This window comes from Lepidothrix coronata, unplaced genomic scaffold (assembly GCF_001604755.1).
Source record: "Lepidothrix coronata isolate B3197 unplaced genomic scaffold, Lepidothrix_coronata-1.0 Scaffold41, whole genome shotgun sequence".
In the NCBI taxonomy this organism is placed as follows: Eukaryota; Metazoa; Chordata; class Aves; order Passeriformes; family Pipridae; genus Lepidothrix; species Lepidothrix coronata.
The window spans coordinates 2,825,488-2,846,886 of NW_016690221.1; the positions used below are offsets into that span (position 1 = coordinate 2,825,488).

The following is a 21,399-nucleotide window of genomic DNA, read 5'->3' on the forward strand; positions in this document are numbered from 1 at the left end:
GCCTCCTGCTCTCTCAGGTATCAGACCCAATAGTCCCCCACTGATTTTAGAAATAATTTCTCTCTGTCCCCTCTCTCTCTGTCTCTCTGGAGGGTGGCACCAGAGAAATACACACAGATGCTGCTACAAGGCAGGGAGCTGAGCCCCTCTGAAGCTCCATGTCTTGTGGGGTGTCAGTCCAGATTTGTCCTGAGGCTGGGAAGACAAGTCCACACGTTACCTGGTGCACCTGACACTCTTGTTGTGGGGTAAATGCCACACAGATGAAGATTTATTTCCATTTGTGTAATGCCTCCTTCAAAGACTGAGATGGAAGAAACAAACAGAATGGCAGAACAAACCCTGTTAATCTGTGTGTGCCCGTTCATGTGCCAGAATAGAAGTGCCCAGCAACTTTTGAGATGCCTTTGAAAACTTTGGCCAAACTCTTTCCTTATAAAGAACTCAGTTGGATTTGGTTTTCCCAGCATGGTCTCAGCTGCAGAGCATTTAATTCTCTTGAAATAGGTAGACTTTGTTTAGTGCTTCTGTATTTGTGGAATTTTGTGTATCCTGGAGAAACCCCTTTATTTCCTAGGTTTTGAGAACATTATTCTCTAATAGATTTGAACTGTATTTATCTCATCATTTATATTTTCTCCTTGTTACTCTTTGCCCTGACATAAATTGCTTTGGGATGGATTGGCCCTTTGAGCTCTCTTGCTTTCCCTCTGTTTTCCAGTATTTCTTTTGAAATGATATACAAGAACACACATTTCACCTTGGCGTTTGGCAGACCCTTCCCCTCTTATCTTGTATTCATGAGCTTTTAGACATGTCCTGCAGTAGCCTTGCCTGACTGCTGGGTGTCTAAGGCTTTTAATAGTTCTGCTAAGTTTAATTGTACTTGATTTTGCTGCTTCATTTTTATACACATGCCAGACAGCTCATCCCCTCAGGAATGTCCTGAAGGCATCCTCTGCCATAATAAATAACAGAAGTGATAGTTAAAGTATACATATATAAATAAAGTTTGCTCTAGTGTGTGAGTTTGCCTGGGAAATATGAAAATGTGACCGAGGGCCTGCACCTCTGCATTCAAATCCTCGCTGTACAGAGAAATGAACTGGAATGTGCTACAGCGATTTTCTTTGATAATGTCTGGTTTATAATTTACTTTTGGCTGAAGCAATCAGTGAGGGAAATCCATTTGAATAGCTTTGTAAGAACGCTTTCTTTTTCTGGTGCTGCAGGCTGCAACTTTCACACTCTGAGACTAAATCCCTTTCGCATCGTCCAGGTCCTGGGGAGAGACATTTATTTAAAAGTAGCTGAAATGAAGCACAGAAACAAACTGTAAGTGATTTTTGGCATTACAAGTGCAGTGACTGTAAAGCAGTGGCTCGGCTCCATACTTTAATAGGCTTTAACGTATCAATTATAGTGCTGAGTAGTAATTAGGGCAATACAGCAAAATGCAGAGTGACCTCTAAACTGTTCCAAAGTTGTGGGAACTGGTGGGAAGGGGGATTTGGGAGCAGACTGAATTCTGGTAATCATACCACAGGGTACAAAAGAGAAAATGTGACTATTAATAGTTGAATTCAGTTTCAGCAACTCAGGCAAGCCTTGTGGGAAGAAGGTGAATCTTCCCAAAGCGTGGAGGTAAGTAAATGGCTTAAGCAGTGGATAACACTTCTGGGACCACAAGCAACAGCGTGCTGGTCCTGCCAGCCTGTCCACTCCATCACATGAAATGTGTCTAAAAGCCCTGCACTCGACTGTGCTCAGCTGCTCGGGATCCTCTCGGGAGGAGGGTGAAAGCTGAGAGCTGGGGAATTCTGCTTCTCGTTTCAGCATGGCCTAACGACACCCCCAAAAATTCCATGGTACAAGGGGATGCTGGGCCTCCAGAAACGCTCCTTCCACCCTGCCCTCAGCTGGTGAAAATGCACTCATCCTGGCTTAGAGAGGGTACTCCAAAAATTTTGGAGGACAGAGGCACTGCACCCCCTTCATGGTAATAATAATAATAATAATGTTAAGGGTGATACAAACCACAAAATTACAAGTTTTCTTCTCTTAATGGTTGTTTTCTGCTCAAATTGCCCTGGAGACAGAGTGAAATGTCCGGTGGTACTGTGTATGTTTAGTTGTAGGGATGGCAACATATATCCATGTGTGCCCTGAAAGAGCCAAGACCCAAACTCTTGTTTTCAGGGTGGAGTCAGAGCCCTGAAACACTTCTCCAATGTTTGTAGCCAGTGATCAGTTCTAAGCTAAAGAAATATTTATTTTAAAGCGTAAACTGAGCAGTGTGATTTTTTTTTTTTTTTTTTGCCCAGGATATTCCTCTTGATGTTACTATTTTGATATGCCTAAGTTCATTGATATAAATAGGGTGCAGTTGTCATCACATTTAACTATAAAAAGCCCTCCTCAGCTGACAGCATAGGTATCATAAAGTCACATCACCCCCTACTAAGCAATTTTCACTAGAGCCATATGCAAGCCTCTGAATGACAATCCTGCCTTTCTGGCCTTGGCTGGCATATAATTTAGGAGCAAGGGAAGAAGCAAAGATTTGTAGGCTTGACACAGAGCACCAATGAATCATATACTTGAAAACTTTATCCACCATAGCTGAAAACAAAAATCACATACAAGCCAAAAATGCAAAGTGGGCCCCCTGGATGTGACATGGCTTGGCTCACCTCCAGGAGGCTTCAGCAATCTTCTAGCATGGTTGGAAACGTGCCAAGAAGTGTCCTTCATGAGGGTGGAGGGAATGAAATGCTCACAAGAGCTAATTTCTTCATGTGAGATCTCACAGAGAGAAGTGGCTGTACTATCCTCGTGAAAAGCGAGATGAAAGTTTATCCCATTTTAGGACTCGGTCTTGTCTATCCAGCAAAGTACTTATATGGGCCCCATACTGTCCTGCCTGAGCTAGCTGTGGTCTTTAACACATTCATTTTTGTGTGTAGGAAGGACTGATATTTGTGCTTCAGCTGGTGAAGGCATGAATGGGAACGCAGTGTTACACCCCACACTGAGAGAATGGAAATTAGCATTGCTTGTCTCAGCAGCTGAGCAAGTCAGGAGGAGCTTTACTTGAGTGTATCTGAGCATAAAAACAGTAAAGGAGAGGAGAGTCAGTCTGAGCAAAGGTAGGGAGAACTGCCAAGACTCAACTGGATAAGTAACACATAGTAAATGCTTAGAGTCACCTTGCCAGACAAATATTTGCCTTTCACTTTGAATGAAGACCAAATCATGTTCTAACTAGTAGGACCAAGAAATTCCACACATTTTAGTAAGTTGAGTGTCCTGCAGAAACTCCCATGGTAAGTGTATGAGGGCAGACTTTGGGGCTTTGCTGGACAGACAGGAGGAAAAAAAAATAACTCAGGAAGATATTTCAGTGCAGGAAAAAGATCAGAGGGAACACTGGAAGCTGGGAACAGAGTGGAAAAAAGCTTTGTAAATGAGTGTGGCTAAATACACCACTGTACTCGGTGGATAGACTTCATATTTAGCAATGGTCAGAGGGGTGGAATCCAGGACCTGAAGGGGTCAAAATCTCTGGAGAAACACTGGAGACAAACTGTCTCCTCCCTGATTATCTCTGATAAGTGTATTATGGGAAGAATTAAAATCTAGAGTAAAGACCACTGGACATTTCCAGTAATTTCTAACAACCACGTAGACTTCCTTCTCTTGTTCAGTGAACCAAATGCAGAAGATGATGGCAGACAAAGGACAGCAGTCGAATTGTTCTTTTTGTGACAGATGTGACCTTGGTGTCATTATTTAAGGACTACACTTACAGGCAAGACTCATTGTTCTCAGGCCATTTGCTCTGTCTGCTGTAATAGCCTTTTATGACCAATTTTTGGAAACAACTGTTTTGTCAACTGTTACTAGGTTGTTACTAGGTGAGTAGCTCTGGTTGGACTTAAATGCATCTAACTCAGTTTTAATGAAAATACAAAAAATAAGGGAGAAAGGCTGAGATGGACCAGCTACTTGATCATTGGGCTATGCAAGAGCAGAATTGGTGTGATCCCTGTTAGTGTAGACTACTCCTCCAGTATTTTTTTTTTTTAACTTTAAAATGAGCCAGAAATGACACCTTCACGATTTCCCTAGGGAAACCTGGGATCCAGAGCTCTTTGCGTTCAGTAGGAATCTTTCCATTGACTTTGATGTCCTTTGGACTAGACCTTATATTTCCACGGTATTTCTGGGATGTGTGTCTGAAATTCACTTGCTTTCCTCAAGCTTTCTCATGCATCATTCTGGCCAACACAGTTACTGCCATAAATACAGCCTGGTGCACAGTTAAGAGTTTTTCGGTTTTTAGTCAGGAGCAAACACTGTCTGATAGTCTGTCTAATTTTCCTTTCCAGCTTCATCCCATTACAGCTCCCTATATCCCCTTGGGCCGCCGTGACTCCTCTCCATTCTAGCACCTGTGCAGTCATGCTTTGTGACCTTGTATCATGTATGTAAACATGAAAAACTTAATTAAAATGAACAAATATATCAAATTGTTTCACAGTATACAATCTAAGTACTCATGTACCCTTCAAAGGCATATCTGAACCACTGGAATAACGCACTGTTTAGCAACTATTAATTAAATGATGTTTATACAGTGCTTTGAACAAGTAAAGTGATGAGAGTTTCCAAGCATATCACAAACATCATTATCACTGTTACACAAAAATCAGGAATGTGCTGAACTTCTGTGAATCCCTCCCAATTACCAAAGATTTTGTGAGTTGAAGAGAATCAGCCACTGCAAACTAACAGATAGTCTTTCTTCCAGCTGGGCTGTCCTTTTGTCTCCAGAAAATGGTAAAAAGTGTAACTTCTTTTACCCATCTTGTTTATTTAAGCCCATTTGTCAAAGCCTACCGCAGAATGGTTATTGTAGCTTGCAGAAATCCTTCCGGGTCAGAAAGTCCTTTGGAAATCTCAGATCCAACAGCTCTCCCTTCCCATTCCCCCCTTTTAAGTCCTGAAAGTCTGTCAAAGTCTGGGCTGAATTCCTGAAACCAGCTGGAGTGTAGCTCTTCTTTTGTTCCCCGCTGCCAACCGCAGAAAGCTGCGTTCACCGGGTTTTGTAGTCACCAGCTTTAAAATCCCTAAGTGCCACAGCTTCCTTTGAATGGCCAGATGCAAAGCAACACTTTAAACCTAGGAATGACTTCACAGAGCTTTTCACTTGCCGTGTTGGATGGACTGCTGTGCTGTCTCTGATTTCAGGGAGGAATGCCTTAAGCAGCCTGTCTGTTTTTTAAGACTATCAGAGGTAAGACTAAAACTTGCAAAATAACATCCAGAAAGCCCAGATCGTTCTCTAATATAGAAACACTACGTTCATCCTTGATGTTTGAAGGCTAAAATAGTTCTATCAGTGTAATTAATTCAGCTTAAAGGGATGTCTTCAGTTTTTAAGTTATAAACATTTAAACATGGTTTAAATGGAGAACTGCTTCAAGTGCTGTAGGGCTACTGAGTTTTACTGCACTTGAAGGTAGTAGATGTTTGGTTAATTTTTGTCCTCTTACTATTCACCAGTGAATTAAATTACTGTTCTGCTCACGGACAGAAGTACAATCCGATTCATTAATCATATTGAGATTTTTAAACCTGCACTAGTCTGTTACGACTTGTTCTTCATAAGGCTGAAAAATATTTCTTTCATCAGAATGGCTTAATGCCTATAAACATGTTCTAATTATATTTTCTTGGAATTAATCAAGTTCATTATGTTAAGTTTGGGATCTACATCTGAAGTGAATCTGAATTGTGAGTGTCTGCCACGTTCCCTTCAGACGTTAGTGATAAAAATATTGGTGTGGGATTTTCAGAAGTACTTGCTTGTGGCCTAATCCTTTTCCTCTCAAAGTCAATTTAGTTTTACCCTTCCTTCTGCAGTGTGGATTTTGGTCAAATATGAGCACTTCTCAAAACCTTATAGTTTTGCAAATTTTTCAAACAAGACAAAAAATCTACACAAGCTGTCATTTAGAATGAACTATAGTTATCCCTGCTTGGTTGGTGTTTTGTTTCTTTTCCCTAAAATAGAGGCTTAGTGATCATTTGAGATGAGAAGTGATTAAACTTCAGTGTAGTCTGCTATCAGAGATTTGGGGTTTTTAGATGAGAAAAATCTGTCAGATACCTAGAGAATCCCTTACAGACTCAAAAAGTCAATGGGCTTATACAAAGAAGCCCCACTTGTATAGAAACTAAGACAATCTTTTTGATTAAAAGCCCTCTGAGAAGGTGATCTTTATCACATTAGTTCAACCACAGTTGTTTCCATTACAGCTTATTCACAAGGACCAAATCTTGAGGTCCTTCACTCAGAGTTTGGTCAGGTCAAAGAAAGCTTTTTCCTGAGTAATGGCGCCAGGATATGGCCATTCACAGGTTCCTGATCTTCCTATTGAAGGTAAATGAAATCGTACTTCAGAACTGCTCAATGTTAAGGATTGCCCAAAAGGAAAGGGTTGAAAATGAAGGGAGAAACTCTTGGCCCACCAACCCATCATCAGTGTTGTCAAATTCCATACTTTAGCAAGCACAGCCTTATGACATGGTCAGGCAATGTCCAGAAACACACCACCCACCAATACAAATGTTTCTTACCCTTGATTTTATTTTGTTCAAGTGCTATGGAGTCAGCAGTGGAAATGATGCAAGGGGGTGCAATTCTGTGAAGTCAAGGAGCCAAAAAAATTAATTTCCCACAGATAATTGTGCCTATCAACATTTATGAATCTTGCTAATTGCATTCCAGTAGCTCTGAGGGCCCCTCACTGAGATCAGTGCCTGCCACTGTAGCAGGTACATGGGATGGGTTTCCTCTCCCTTTGCTGTCTCAGAATTGGCTGTCTGGCTGCAGGTGGGTGTTTAGACTCCCATTGTAACCTGTGGAGTTATACCTGCTTCCAGAAGCCAACTCACCATATCAGGCCCATAACTGAGGTGTGATGAATCACCCTCTGGCTGTTCTTACCTCTCTCGATTGATGACAGGGAAAGCCCAGATGGGTAGACAACTCTGTGTTAAGAAGCTGAAATTGGATGAGATGGATCCCACCCAGGTTGCTCACACATCTCTAATTGCAGTGTCAAAAGACCTTGCATATACTTAGAAATATGTATATTTAAAATAGCCAGCTCAGGCACAGGGTGGGCAATGGGATGTGGAAGGCAGGTTTTGGGACCTGGCCTGAATTGAGCAGATGTTGTAGACCACACTGGGAATGTCCAACTGACTTTCCTCAAAGTCAACATGACCACATCACCATAAGCTGTGCAGCTTGTGGAGCTGTGGGGGCTCCAGGGGGGAGCAGGACAGCAAAGGGTGAGGGAAGGAGCAAAAAACTTATGTACGTGGAGGTGACAGTGGCAAATCCCTCAGCTGTAGCCACCAGAAAAGTCTTTGGCTTTGCCTGACTGTGTCAAGACAGTTGCAACCACACCCAAGAACTCACAGGACGAAAACTCTTGTCTTGATCTTTCCAACACCAGCTTCTAAGTGGCTTGGCTGCAAACAGGTTCTGCAGCTGATGCATAATTAAAGAGCCATTTTCATTCATTTCACAGGCAGTGCCCAGATCTCTCCAATGTCCATTTGTTACAGACTATCACCAATAGACCATTAAACTTGGCCCTGGGCTGTACTTCTGTGCCTGCCTTTTGGTTAAGCACATGTGTTTTGCCTGTCAATAATTACAGGGAGTCGAGTCTTGGCTCTTTTATTCTGGGAACTGCCCTGCTGCTGGAAAAAATCTAACAGAACCGTGCTAGTGTGGAGTGTTCAAGATTGTGACACTGCTTGGCATGAGAGATAGCTACTTCTGACAAGCTGAATGCTAATTTTTATTGAAGGTAACAGTACAATGGGAAATTGGTCTCTGCACTGCACTTAGGCAAGAAATTAGGAAGAAAGCTGCCAGCAATCACTGTTTCAACATTATAAACTTTGCTTTACAACATGCTGCTGAACCAGAGGAAGCCCTTTGATTATTAGAAATCCATGTGGATTGCTGATCACTGGGGAAAATATGTTATTTTTTCCCTCCACGCAGAGACAAATACACGTTTCTTTGTGGGGAGCTGAAGCAGTAATTATCTTAGCCATTGCAATGTGGCAGTGCAGTAAGCCTGGGCCAGTGATCCAAGATTTTAATCAATCAATGGAAATACCTTCTACAGAAGGAAAGAAGTTTAAAGGAGCAGAAGACACCATGGAGCTTGCTAGCTGTACCTGACCCCAAGTCCTTTGAAATCAGTGACCATGGGTTGACCTGTGTGTTGCTGTGTGTGGCTGCTCGGTGCAGCTCCAGCACCCAGGTTTTTGCTTGGGTGCCCAACAAAACCCAGGAATACTTCTCCAAATTCTGCCAGTCTAATGCCTAAACATTTATTTTACTTTGCACTTTGATAATTTATAATGTATATTCATATCTCCTCTGGCAGGTGTCCAAATACATGAGATGAGCTTAGAAAATGCAGAAAAAAAATATAGGGTGCAAAATATGGGACTTCTTTTTCTTCAGCTTCTGGCTTGTTAAAAACATTGCTCAGGTTTTCCTTCATAGGCACGAGGAGTTAAAAACTTACAATTTCTTCTATTTCAAGGAAAAGCTCTGAACCTCATGCAGACACTTGTCTCCAGGGAGACCATTTAAGAAAAACAAAATACCAAGAAATGAGGGACAATTCAAAAGAGTTAGAAGCAATGTTTTAGTGTTAGAAATATTGATTGGGTTTTTTGGAATTTAATTTTCTGCTCAGCACTCCAAAGGCCTTAGGTACTGAAAGGTGCTCTATTACTCATTTTATCTATAAAGCTCTCCCCCTTACCACATCCTGTAAAAGCACTCAGGGTGTTGTATGGTAATTAAAAGGTGATATTAATATTTCCTGACATGCACTATAAAACATCTTCAATCAGCTTCCTGTAAGTATCACACACATAAGGAAAGAAAAGGAATATAGTATAAACAGAGAAAGAAAATGATTGTGAAGGTGGTTCTGTATCAGACCATGCAAAGATTCCTCTGACTTTCTGCTTGAGTGTCCTTTTTTTTCCCCACAAAAAGTAGTAAATCATCTTGGTTTCCCTGTCTGCTCTGTCTCTTGGACCAAGACAGCTAAAATCCCCAGATACTGATGTTTTTCAGGCTTGTTTCCCATTTGGAGCCTCGTGGGCAAATTACTCTGTCACACAGAGATTTTCTGTAAGAAAATAGAGGAATTTATTCCTCAGAGTTCAGATTTCTCCAGCCTTTGTGCTGTCCCAACCAGCGGCACCAGAGACACCTGATTTGAAGAGCCGTGGCAAATTTTTGTGCTTCTGTTGTGATGTTTTGTAATGTGGGCTGTAGGCAAGGTGACCTGCCAGATGTTTGCATCACTTGTCCTTCCTGCAAGAGAGAGAAAGAGAGAAATGTCTCTCAGAGCAGTGCTTTATATGGAGAGTATGGTTATAAAATAAGGTCCCAAACTAAAACTACTAAAACACCCATTCTTGTGGAAAGCTCCTAATGCTGTGTAGTGCAATTGAAAGGGATTTTTTTTGCCGTGGGATTTCAATTTCTGCATTTAATTTGGGTTTTCTGCTGGTCTTGTTGCCCCTTTGAAATTTTTCTCCCTACACTGAGTTTGGTATCTGCAACCTCCTTTCCCCAAGCCCCTTCCATGTGACCTGTCATCAATTTGTAGGCAGAATGATGCCAACATTAGTAAAATAACTGCTAGGAAAGACATCTCAACAGACCCAGGACAGGTTTGGGCACAGATAGAAGTGCATGAAAACCTGAATCACACATAAAAATACAGACCCAGCCTGAGCTGATGTTTCTGCCCCATACTTCAGGACATCATTAAGATCTCACTTTTACCAACATGAAGAGGAACAGGGTATTTAGAAAGTGTGGGATATAATTCAGAGTATTTTATAGACATGGATGTTGTCTCACTGGGCTAACTTTACAACATCAAGCCAACCTCTTCTAATGCAGTGCAACCAACACCCATTTATTGCAGGAGTAGCTTGTTTTAAATTTAAATTCAGGGGTTTATTTAAGTGCTGAAACTGTTACAGGACTTTTTACATACCAGTGTTCGAAAGAACAGCTATAGGGATGGACACACACATCAGTTCAGTGTGAATGTGACAGTCATTGGTACAAAAAGCTTGAGTGATGTGAGGGATACAAACAGGGGCTTCTGTGAGGTTACCTACACTCCCTCATCATTTCCTGGTGGGTTACATCTTGATTTTTAGCCATTAGAAACTGGTTCAAGCCCTAAAGAAGGATGCTGAGTAATCACACCATGATTTTCCCTCTTGGTATTATTTTTGTCACTCTCTGGATATCCTCAGAGATATTCAGCCTCTTTTTTGGATACTGTTAAGCCCTCTGTGACTTCCTGTGGTGGTGATGTCCATAAATTCATTGCACCTGGATTTAAGCTAAATTCCCTTTTATTGGTTTTGGATTTGTTGCTTTTCCATTGCATTGAATGTCACCTTGTTCTTCTGTGGCAGCAGCACAGAGGTCAGAGCACCTGCTCTGGGAATTTCACAGATATCAGAGATACCCATGCAGGGCTCTTTCTAATCCTTCCAGTCTCTTTTATTCACTTGAGAGTTTCAGCCATCCCTTGAACATTGTCTTCCCTCCGTCCACCCTTCCCCAAATCCCTCTTTCTTCCAAGCTCAATGCTGTGCATTAGTTTCTGCTCTGCCATGCTTTGTTGTGTCAAGCCCAACTCCATGCCCAGCAGTTCAGCAAAGCACTTTAGGCCTGTGGTAATCTTTAAACTCAGAATATGCTGAAGTGCTCCACTTAACAGAGATCAGATCATTCATGTGCTTAAAGATAAGCGTTTGCTTAAGTACTTTGCTGAATTCAGGCCTAAACACACACATTAGATTCATCACCTAGGACCCTTGACAAATTTTACCACAAAGGTGCCTATCTCTCTCCATTGACTATAATGGGAGTCTAGATGACTAGTTTAAACTAGATAGCTAATCTTTAGACAGCTAAAATTAGGTGAGAGGAATCCCACCCTCTGTATCTATCAACGGTGTCAGGCACTGATCTCTGTTGGGGGCCCTCCATACTCCTCTGAGGCAATTAATGAGAACCAAAAATGGTGATGGGCTCCAAAGGTGGTGAGGAGGGAATTTCTGGCTCCCTCCCTCCAGCAGAACAGCACCCAGGTGCAGTAGGTCAGGAAGTTAATGGTTTATTTCATTCTCAGACCTGAATTCTGCCCTGCAACAACACTGGGCAGTTCTGAAAGGATCCCTTGGCAAAGATGAGATTTTGAAGTCCATGTGCTTTAAAGTGAGCCACGTGGCTGCCCCGCTGAAAAATTCCTCAGAAAACCTTCAGCCTTGACCCAGTGGTTCAAAGTTACAGAGATTGAGCTGAAACGTGACTTTAATGTTATCTAAGCTTTTTGTTTCAGTTTTGATCATTAAACTCGGGGTTGCCACATAGTCAGGAGTGATATTGGGTTTCTGCCAGACCTGCCAGTGGCACGAACACATGAGCCATTACGTACACAGTAACTCAAGAGTGTTGTAAATGCTGATGTGTCTGCAGGGTTGCCTTGTCTATAATGTAAAATGTGAGAGCTCTCAGCTGCACACTAAAACAGTGCCTGTGTGAAACAGCGTGGTTTTGCAATGACCAAGGTTTGCAGCTAAAAACCCAGGCTGAGGGTCCAGAGTAGCTGATGGAAGGGTTGCACCCAGATTTGCCCTCCCTGGCTATAGGATGATACACCACAAAGTGTGTGATGATACACCAAGACATCGTATGTGACTCCCTACCTGGCTTCTTCATTTTGGCTGATTATCAATTGCCTTGGGAGTTTTAGTAGCCCAAGCCTTGATTAACAAGTCCTGACTTTGCCTAGCATGGTCTGCTTGACCCTGAACAGAAGAGATTAATTTCGGTGTAAAAAAAAAGGGATATTTCTGAAGATATTCTCATTTTTCTGCTGAGTCACTCTACTAGGAGTGACATATCTCATTAAGCTTCCAATGCTGTGTCACAGCTTTAGGTCAGTTCCTTCATCCAGGGCTGCTCACCAGCTTGGTTTTGGGCAGGACCATGACTCTGTGGTCTATGGCCAGGCACACAAACAAAACCAGGGCTTTGCAGCCTTGTGCAGAGGGCCAAAGCCAAACACAAACCCATCTGACCTGGGGACATGCCTGCAAGGTGCAGAGGAGCCTGCCCTTGCTGCACGGCAGCTTCAGTCCTCGGTGTGTCCTGTGTGGAAATACTCTGTCATTGGGAGTTCACCAAACTTTGTTTTCTCTTCCTTTTTCCCCCTTCCCTTCACTCATTCCCTCCCTTCTCTATGCCTCTGTTGCTCACTTTCCACATCAGTCCTCCAAACAGGAGCCTTTCTTCCGTGAGCAATGTTGTCATCATGAATCCAGAGATGATGCTCTTCACCCTGCTCATCCTGGGCAGAAGGACCTCCCTACAATCTTCTCCAACTGGTTCCCCACAGCAGAACAGAACAGCACAATCAGCCTGGATCTCAGACAGCATTTTGACTTCCAATAAATGTTGCTCTTCTTACGTGATACTCAGCGTTCCCTAACTAAATGTCACTAATAATAATGGCAATCCTTGGAGTGGAAAGACTCGGGGTTTCCACCGTGAAATGGTTCGTTTAAAAATAAAAAATGAATCAGAAACTCACACTTCTCGAAGCCAAGAACATTATGTTGGCACTGACGCATCAGAAGGGAATTAGAAAAGTCTCTCCTGGGCTGCAGTGCTTCCTGGCTGATCTGCAGGATTCCTGTGTGTTCCCCACTGGGACCTGCCCCAGACACAGGCAGGGCAATTCGACAGTGGAGGATCAGATCACTTGGTCCGTGCCCTAGGAAAGAAAAGCTTGTGTCCTGACAACATATTTGAACAGCACAGTCTGGGCAATACATTGAAGCATTAAGCTGTGCAAGAAATGGAATGTCATAATTACTCAGATTTGAGGGGAAAAAAAAAAATCAGCATGGGAAGAGTTACCCCCCCTCTCTTCTCCCCCCAAAGCATGTCATTTCTTAGCTGTGCCTCTGAAGTGTTAGTTTGCTTTTGGCATTTTTCCCCTTTATCTAAACCTCTCAAATAAGCCCTAATGACAGCATGAGTTGCATGTTACTTCATGTACTGCCTTGCAAAGCACTGGAATTCCTTAGGTGTCTTAAATTATGGGCTCTTTTATGACAAATGACTTATATTCTGCCTGATATTTACTAAAATACTGCGAACAACACATATATTGGATAGAGTTCATATCACAATTACATAGGCATTCATTAGTCTATTCACAGTTAAAGTCTCATGTTCTATTGAAAATGGACTTAACAGTTTAATGAACTCTCACATGGGACAAATACAATGAGAATGTTGGTGGATCTGTATGTCACAACCAGAAAAACTAACTACATAAACTCTTATCAAAGCTTTACTCGTAATATAAGCTCCTTCATTCACCTGAATGAAAGAATTTTTGATAATAAGAGTTCTTAAAATTTCCTTTGATTTTTCTACTTGTATTTTTTTTCTTATTTCATGGAAAAGTCTGACAAACCTTTTTCCAGCATATTTTCATTGGGTTGGGACCAGGATTTATTAGAAATAATACGAAAAAAAAAAAAGCTAATCTCAGGGAATTTTTGTTCCTGGGAAAAAGCAAAAAGATCTGAGGAGTTTCAGTTAAACAATGGCTATTATGGGGCCATTTCTCCCCCGGCCTATAATAGGTTTTGTCATTTAAACTTTTGGAAACTGGGAAAGCAGGAATATTTCTCTACTGCAATAGAAATTTATATCTACTTTGCACATGTCTAAATGAGCACAGGAGGGATGCAGTGGTGGGAATCTGGACTGTGGATCTGCACAGTCTGGACCACTAAGCTTTTTCACTGATTCCCAGAGTGAGGAATGATTGCTCTGACATTTTTTCCCTCCTTTCAGTACTGAGATTCTTATGAGAAATCCAAAGCTGCTATTTTTGGCAGGCATGAACAGTATGATTTTTGGTACCTTACTTAAAAATGTAATAATTTTTTTTAAATTGCCACAACAGCTTTATAGTCCTCAACACTTCTAAAATGTTTCAAGCATTAAAAAATAGGCCTGTGAACTAATGAAGAGGGCCCTTAGTGCAACATCCTGCTCTCCACAAAAGCAGAGTTACACAAAATACTAAGCCCTAAGAGATCATACACTTAACACTTTCACTGATACAAAGACAAATTCTGCTCTCATTTGAACCACATAAAATTTAGGACAGTGGACATTAAAAATATTCCAAATCTGTAGTTTTCATGCAAGTGAAAATAAGTCATAATACACGAGAGATCTTTGCAAGTGTGGGCACTGCTTCTTGACCTCTTCTTTTGAGTTTGTTCCTAATTCAGTAACATTGACCATGACTTTAACTGTATGGAGCTGCCAGCTCTAAGAACTTAGGTCAGGAAAAGTGCTGGTTTTTTTGTGTTGGTTTTTTTTGTTTGTTTGTTTATTTGTTTGTTTTTTGTTTTGTGTTTTTTGTTTTTTTTTTTTATTCTGGATCTTTGTATTTATTCCAAATAAACCAATTGGACTTAAGCACATCATTTGAATGGAAGCAATTTCTTGTGCACTGTGCTGTGCTGATTCGGGCTAAATGGGAATCTCAGAAACTTGTCAGTTGTGGATATTGACATTTTCTGAGGTATTTGTGGGTGAGCTTTTATTAACAGCTCTGTCCTTCAGTAGAGGTTAATAAATCACCGTTGAATTTGCAGGCACTCTCAGAATAGATAGGAAGCCAATTGGGCTCTGAAAGATTACTCCTCTGTTTGTTTAGCCACTGGCTCTTTGCTTGTAACCGATAGGTTTAAGAGCTGGGAATGCTGCATTTCCCTCTATGCTTTAGTTGACTTGTTAGAGATAGTTGTTTGTGTTTGATAAACGAGAGGACGATGAGGCATTGGCTAAATGTGAGGGTGGTTTTTTTTTTATCTGCAAAGGTTAGAGATGGGAATTCCTCAAGCAGGCAAAGCCACTGGCTTCTGGCAATGAGTAACTGTTTTGTCTTGGATGCAACCTGAGCTCATTAGTGCTCTCTCTTCCCTTCACACATGCACACACACCCTCTTGGGTCAGCTCCAGACCCGCATGATGGCTTAGGGGGAGCCAAACTGCTGCTTCTCTTCACTTGGCTCAGAAGTCTCAAAGTGTGTAAAATGCACGTGTGTACCAGTGAAACCCCAGCTGCCTGAGAACACACTTGATTGCACTGGAAAATGTGCAAAATTGCAAATGGAAATGTGCTAAATGTGCAAAGAGTGGAAAACGTGGGGAGAGTGGGGGAGCCTATCTGAGGGAGCCACTGCAGTTTAGAGAGGTGTCAAAATGGACCAGGCAAATTTAGGGGCCATATTTGTGTTCATATGGGGTAAACACAGGACCAATTACATGCAGTTTGCTGCAGCACTAAACAGAGAATAGGTATTGGATATAAATAGCTGTGTGCACTTGGCTCCAATGTCCTGACCACCTGTATGGAGGTTCTTGTGTGGATACCCAACAAAATACATTGTACAGACAAATCATTACAAGTAAATACCCCTGGTTTTTCTGAAAGTCTGTAGCTAAGTGCACCTGTCAGGAAACATCTCAGTTTTAAAATCCTATTGCAAATGCTGAGATTCTAAGCAACATCTCTCTGCTCTTTTCTTGCAGATTTATATTTATGGTATCCCTTAGCCAAGGTGACCACGGGCATTCACGATGGTCTGGATGGTTCTCAGGGATGTCATCCAACCTCAGCTGTTCTCTTGATTCTCCAGTCCCGCCCTTGGACATTGCTGTAGTGTGAGATGGTTTGAATTTGCAAGTTGTCTTCAGTTTGGCTTTTCTGCCTTACACAGAGGTTATTTTTGATAAGTGCATAATCTAAAAATAATTATTTGAATGTAGTGATTAGAAGTGGATCAAAGAGGCTGGGATGTCAATTGTACCATGGGAGTGTTTGGAGCTTGCACATTAGCTGGTAGCTCCCCAAAGGCCCTTTGAATAAACAGGCAGCAACTGCAAAAAGATCGATGGTTTGGCAATCAAAGTGGCCAGTGATCAAAAGCTGCCCCCTTACTGGAGGAAAGGAATGGGTTGAGTGATGCTGGGCTGCCTGAATTGTAAATTATCTTAATGAAGAGTAAACACGTTGTGTGAAAAATGAAATAAAACAGCTTTTTTTCCCCTTAGGCTTTCAAAAAAAAAAAAAAAGATTATTTCCCTGGTGAAAGCAGATGTTTAATCACCCAAGACCAGAAGCAGAATAACACATGGCTGGTCTACCTGTGCGTGTTACTGCTGCATGTGTTGCATGCTAAACCTGCTCTGTTACAGCTGCAAACAGCGTCTGCTCACACGGTAACTGTGAACGGTGTCATAGTGTCTAAAAATCAGACCCGCCTGGTACAGTGGGGGAACAGGGAAGCAAATGTAATTCTTGCCATTATTATGAATACCTGCATAAAAAGAGTGGGAGTAAGCCCAGTACAATGCCAAAGGTTCCTTCTGTTCCTGAGTACAACGCAATAGCCCCAGAGCAGCTTTTTGAAACCTCTTTCCAATCCCACCACTGCTCCATGAGCCTCTGGTTGGTCTGCCTGGAGGCTGAGGGTCCACACTCAACCTGGGCTGCATTTCAGCTCCCTGGAGCTGTTGCACAATCAGGAACCTCCCACGGGATTGTAGGACTGTGGAGCAGCACTGACAAAGTCACAAGGTGTGTTGGAGCAGCGGAAGGAGAAGGCACTTCTTTAAGACAAGTAGCATGGTCAGAGCTCAGAAAATCGTAAATTGGTTAAAATTTGTTTTAGCAGTTTGTTGTTGGGTTAATCTGACAGCTGAGCTGCAATCCCTCCTGTTAGTGTTTGCAATGGGCAATGCAAGACAGAGCCGGCACAGCACTTCCCAAGGCAGGACTTCCATGACAAATATATTCCACCTTTATTTCTTCTGTGTCTCTCAGGGCAGGGAAGGGAGGAGAAATCACTTCACTCTTGGTGCAGCTGGCAATGATGTTACAAGAAGCAGAGGGACATCTTGGCACCCTGTGTGACTCTTGCAGGGACCAAGCCAGTAAAGATTAACACCTGTTTCCAACAACCACATTCTTGACTAGCAACTTCCTTCCACAAAGCTAACTTTAATTTTTTCCTCTCTCTTTTTGTTTTGTTTCTAGCAGCACACAGTTTTGTTGACAGCAGAGGCTTGTGGTGTCCCATGTGCCCTGGTAAGTCTCTCAAATGAGCAAGTAGACATACTTACCTTTGGAAACTCTTCCAAGGTGAAAGACCTAGGACACTTGGGATGTCACAATGACATATGGTTTGTGAAATGGGAAATCTGAACTTCAGGTCCAACATACAGACAACTCCCCCAAGCCTCCAATTTCAGAAAAAAATACTTTTGAATGTGTTTGATGAATAAGCTGGCTATTTTTATTTGAAAATTGTGTCCAGCTTGCTGGGTCTGAACCCCAGGGAGAGCCCCAGGAGAAAGGCAGTAGGAAGAGGGGAAACAAAAAAAAAAAGCAAGGCCTTCTGAAAGTCACAAATGAGAGAAAATATGTAATATTCACTTATTTCTGGTTGCAGAGATTATTTCTATTAATCCCCTGTGGTGATGATAGTTGGGCCCCATCAAATAAGCACAGAGAGACCCCAAATGCTCCAGCCCTGTGTGTACAGAAAGAACAAATATTTCTGTTATCAGTGGAGCAGGGGAAGGGTAGTGCAAGGATATTTTGCTGACAAACTCAACTCATTGTGCAATTAACTGGCATAGCCTGACACCTTGTATTCATTTGCATACGTTTAAATGAATTAGGCAAGTCCTAATGCCAAAGCTGTCACCCAGACATTTATGTTTATACAAACACACCCACCTTGGCTAAAAAGGTCATAACTTTCAGTATGGACTTCATCTCTCTTTCACTTGATTACACCTATCTCCTCATACAGAGACTTTTAAATTATTTATAGAAGATACCTCGATCCTTATAATATTTCTAAATGAAGCATAAAATCAAGCATTGTCTCACATATTTTGAAACACACAAGCTCCATTACTGTTTTATAATTGCTAATTTACAGATAAATGTTTCATACTCCCACATTTTTTATCCTCCAGATACAGCAAAGCAAACAGATTAACAGAGGAAACCTGAGGACTGCAATATCTGTTTTATGATAAGAGCATTTAGTAACTTAATCCCTACTATGCTCAGCTCTCAAAAACAATGTACTGGTGGTTATGTGATACAGAATAATGAACCAACACAGAGCTACATTTGTGTTGTTCTCTGGTTGGAGTGGGAGCTGAGACTTAGACTCTCAGTTTGTTGTTTTTTTTTTTTTTCCTGGGCTTGCTACTGGTTTAAATGACTTGTCTAAGGCTGTAGAATAATTTCAACCATTTTAGAAGTGCTGTGCTATAAAATGGAGAAAATACATAAACCCCTCTCAGATGTGCACCCTTGTGTATCATTGCATGGGGGCGTCATCATTATTAGACTAACAAAACAACCTAATGCAAATGTCTAGTATAAAAAGTAATGACAATTAGCAGTAACACAGGATGGCAAATAATCACCTTCAGGTGACAAATGCAGGAAACCTGAGAAGTACCGAGAGGGGAGTGGGACTTCTTCAGTTGCTTCTTAGGACTAATTACCTAATAAACCCAGGATGTGATTGTATGATACTGAGTCATAGATTCAACATGAGACGCTGTGCTATATTAGAAGATGAAGTAAAAAGGTATTTTGAGTCTCTCTGGCCAGGAGTAAATCTCTTATCTAAAAACCCCACATACATTATGGTTTCAGATATCTGCATTTTTCTGGCCTAATTCCTGATTATTGCAGAGGAGGTATTTGTTTAGCATGGGACTCTTCCCAAAGCACCACCATTTAAATTCTCCAGCTTGCAGCAACACACTTTCTATTTTGGCAAGATGAATCTTCTGGTATCTGCATACCTCTCCTGTTCCTTCCTTCCTGTAATTAAGGGTAAATCTGCTCCAGGATCTGTTCTTTTGTAGAAGCACCATTTTTAGAGTAATACATCATTGGCAAGTCATGACACTAACAGATCCTTGGAGAGGGCTGCCTCTCTAAAGAGATATAATATCACCTTGATCACTGCTAGACACCACTCAGTAAAGAGCTCCATCAGTTGGTGAAGAAGCAGGAATAAACTAATTTTAGCTATAAGGATGCAGGTGGAACCTGCTTATCAATGAAATAACCTCAACAATTTATGTCTCTTTTACCTTTTCCTATTTCCCCTCAACATTCCCAGTAACCTTATTTTGATTTTAGGGATTCAAGTTGAGCTAGATGGATAAATAATGTTGAAGTTTTTCCCCCCAGAAATATTTATTTGCATTTGAAAATTAATCACTTCTATTTTTGCACTTCCTGTGCCTTTGCTTTCCATGGACATTTGGCTGATATTTTTGTATTGACACGAGTGTTTGCAGAATGCAAACATCAGAAGGAGCTGGGTCTATGCCTCCTTTCATGGGACTGAGGAATCACTGTATTTACATGCCATGGCTCTTAGTCTAAGCACTTGCCCATAAAGAGGTTTGTGAATTGGTTACTGATCTCAGGTCTGTAAAGCTGCAGATGAAAAGCCAATGGTTTCAGAAACTGCTGTTCCACAGACCAGTCTGGTCCCCAAATCTTGGAAAAATGAAGATCAGCTGATCAAGGTGCTGAAAACAAACCATATGACAAAATTGACCCATTTATCAGCACAGTGTAGAATATTGCCCAACAGTCAGAAGGCATTAAAAATACTCAAAATAGAACTGAAGAAACTAACAGAAATAAATGTGAAAAGAGCCACAGGTATGTTCATCATGTAATAGCATTTTTTGGAGTGCTTTTCTGTGTTGTTGTGGGGGCAATCCAGAATAGCTAAATGAACATCCTCAAAGGTGGTTGCTTAAGGAGCTCAACCCCAGTGACAAAATTAGATGTCCAAAGCTGGAGACTCTGAATGCTGCCAACCTCTTGGCAAACTTGGCCTTATCTTTAGTTACCCAGTACCCTCTTGAGGATGTAGATGCTGGAAAGTGAAACCGCTCTCCCTGTCACGATGATATTTCCCCTTCTTACTAATACCCGGAAGGAAACCCAATGGATTAACACACTGGTTGTACTGTCAGGATGATTCACAGGATGATGTCCCCCATGGCCCTGCCGTGTGCCTTGCTGCTCCATCAGCTGCACTGCCTTGCTGCCTGTCCATCCATCCATCCATCCATCCATCCATCCATCCATCCATCCATCCATCCATCCATCCATCCACCCAGCGGTGTGAGCTGAGCCAGCCCTGGTGTGTTGTGTTGTTCTCAGCTGAGCTCAGAGCACGTTCGGAAGCAACACCCAGAGCCGGGATTTCCTCCGTGTCAGCACACGGAGGGGCTCTCCTCTGACTCATGGACTGGTCCCAAAAATAGCAGGTTCAGAATAGAAACCTTTGTGCCCTCTCTGTCCTGGAGAACAATGCCTCACACTTTTTTTCTCCCTGAGTATGAAATAAATCCCCTTTTTGCTTCCAACTTGGCAGTGTTAAGCTGGACGGGCTTGGTCCAGTGCTCAGAGCACCTGACTGTGTGCTCTCGAGGAGAGGAGTCAATCACTGGGACTTGTATTCTCTCATTCTCAGCAGGGATGTTATTTAGTTCATTCTGACCAGGGCTTTCTGTTTTTTGTCTGGGGACATGGAAACTTAAAATGGAAAGAGATTCAAGCAAAGACTTCTCTTCACAGCCTGGTTTTTTTTATATTTTTGCAGGGCAGTTATAAGGACACAGACAGAACCACCAATGAATACAACAAGAAGGAAAAAGAATATTCATGAAGTGTAAGATCCTTCACACAACTGAAGTGCCTGTGGGGTTTTGGAGTGTTTGCTTACTTTCTGTTGTTATTTATAAAATGTCTAAATATCTGTCAAGCCCATCTGAGAAAGAGTAAGACCCTTCTATATATAACTGTGTTGTCAGCGCTTTACAAATCCAGCAGCCAAATCTCTGTGGGTTGGCAGCTGCTGGTGTTCCCTGTACCAACCCTATTCCTGTTGGGCTGCAAGGGAGTCCTCAGGGAACAACATCAGCAGTGGGACCCCAACCTGTCAGCCCTTCTGTTGCTGGCACCCATCACTCGTGCAGCCTGGCTCCTCTACAAGCTGGCAGCATTCTGATTTTGGGAACTGATCTGCTGGATTTTAGCCACTTACTGTCTGTAAGGGCCTTATCCAAACTGCACCTCTTCAGCT

General features: G+C 42.0%; 1 long non-coding RNA gene across 1 annotated transcript; it reads left to right on the forward strand.

Annotated features, from left to right (window-relative positions):
- Positions 1 to 1,223: 1,223 nt before the first annotated feature.
- LOC108496545 lies at positions 1,224 to 21,384 on the forward strand. Its single transcript, XR_001874506.1, has 3 exons — positions 1,224 to 1,335; positions 17,289 to 17,339; positions 20,917 to 21,384. It is a non-coding gene; the product is annotated as an uncharacterized LOC108496545 (long non-coding RNA).
- Positions 21,385 to 21,399: the final 15 nt, after the last annotated feature.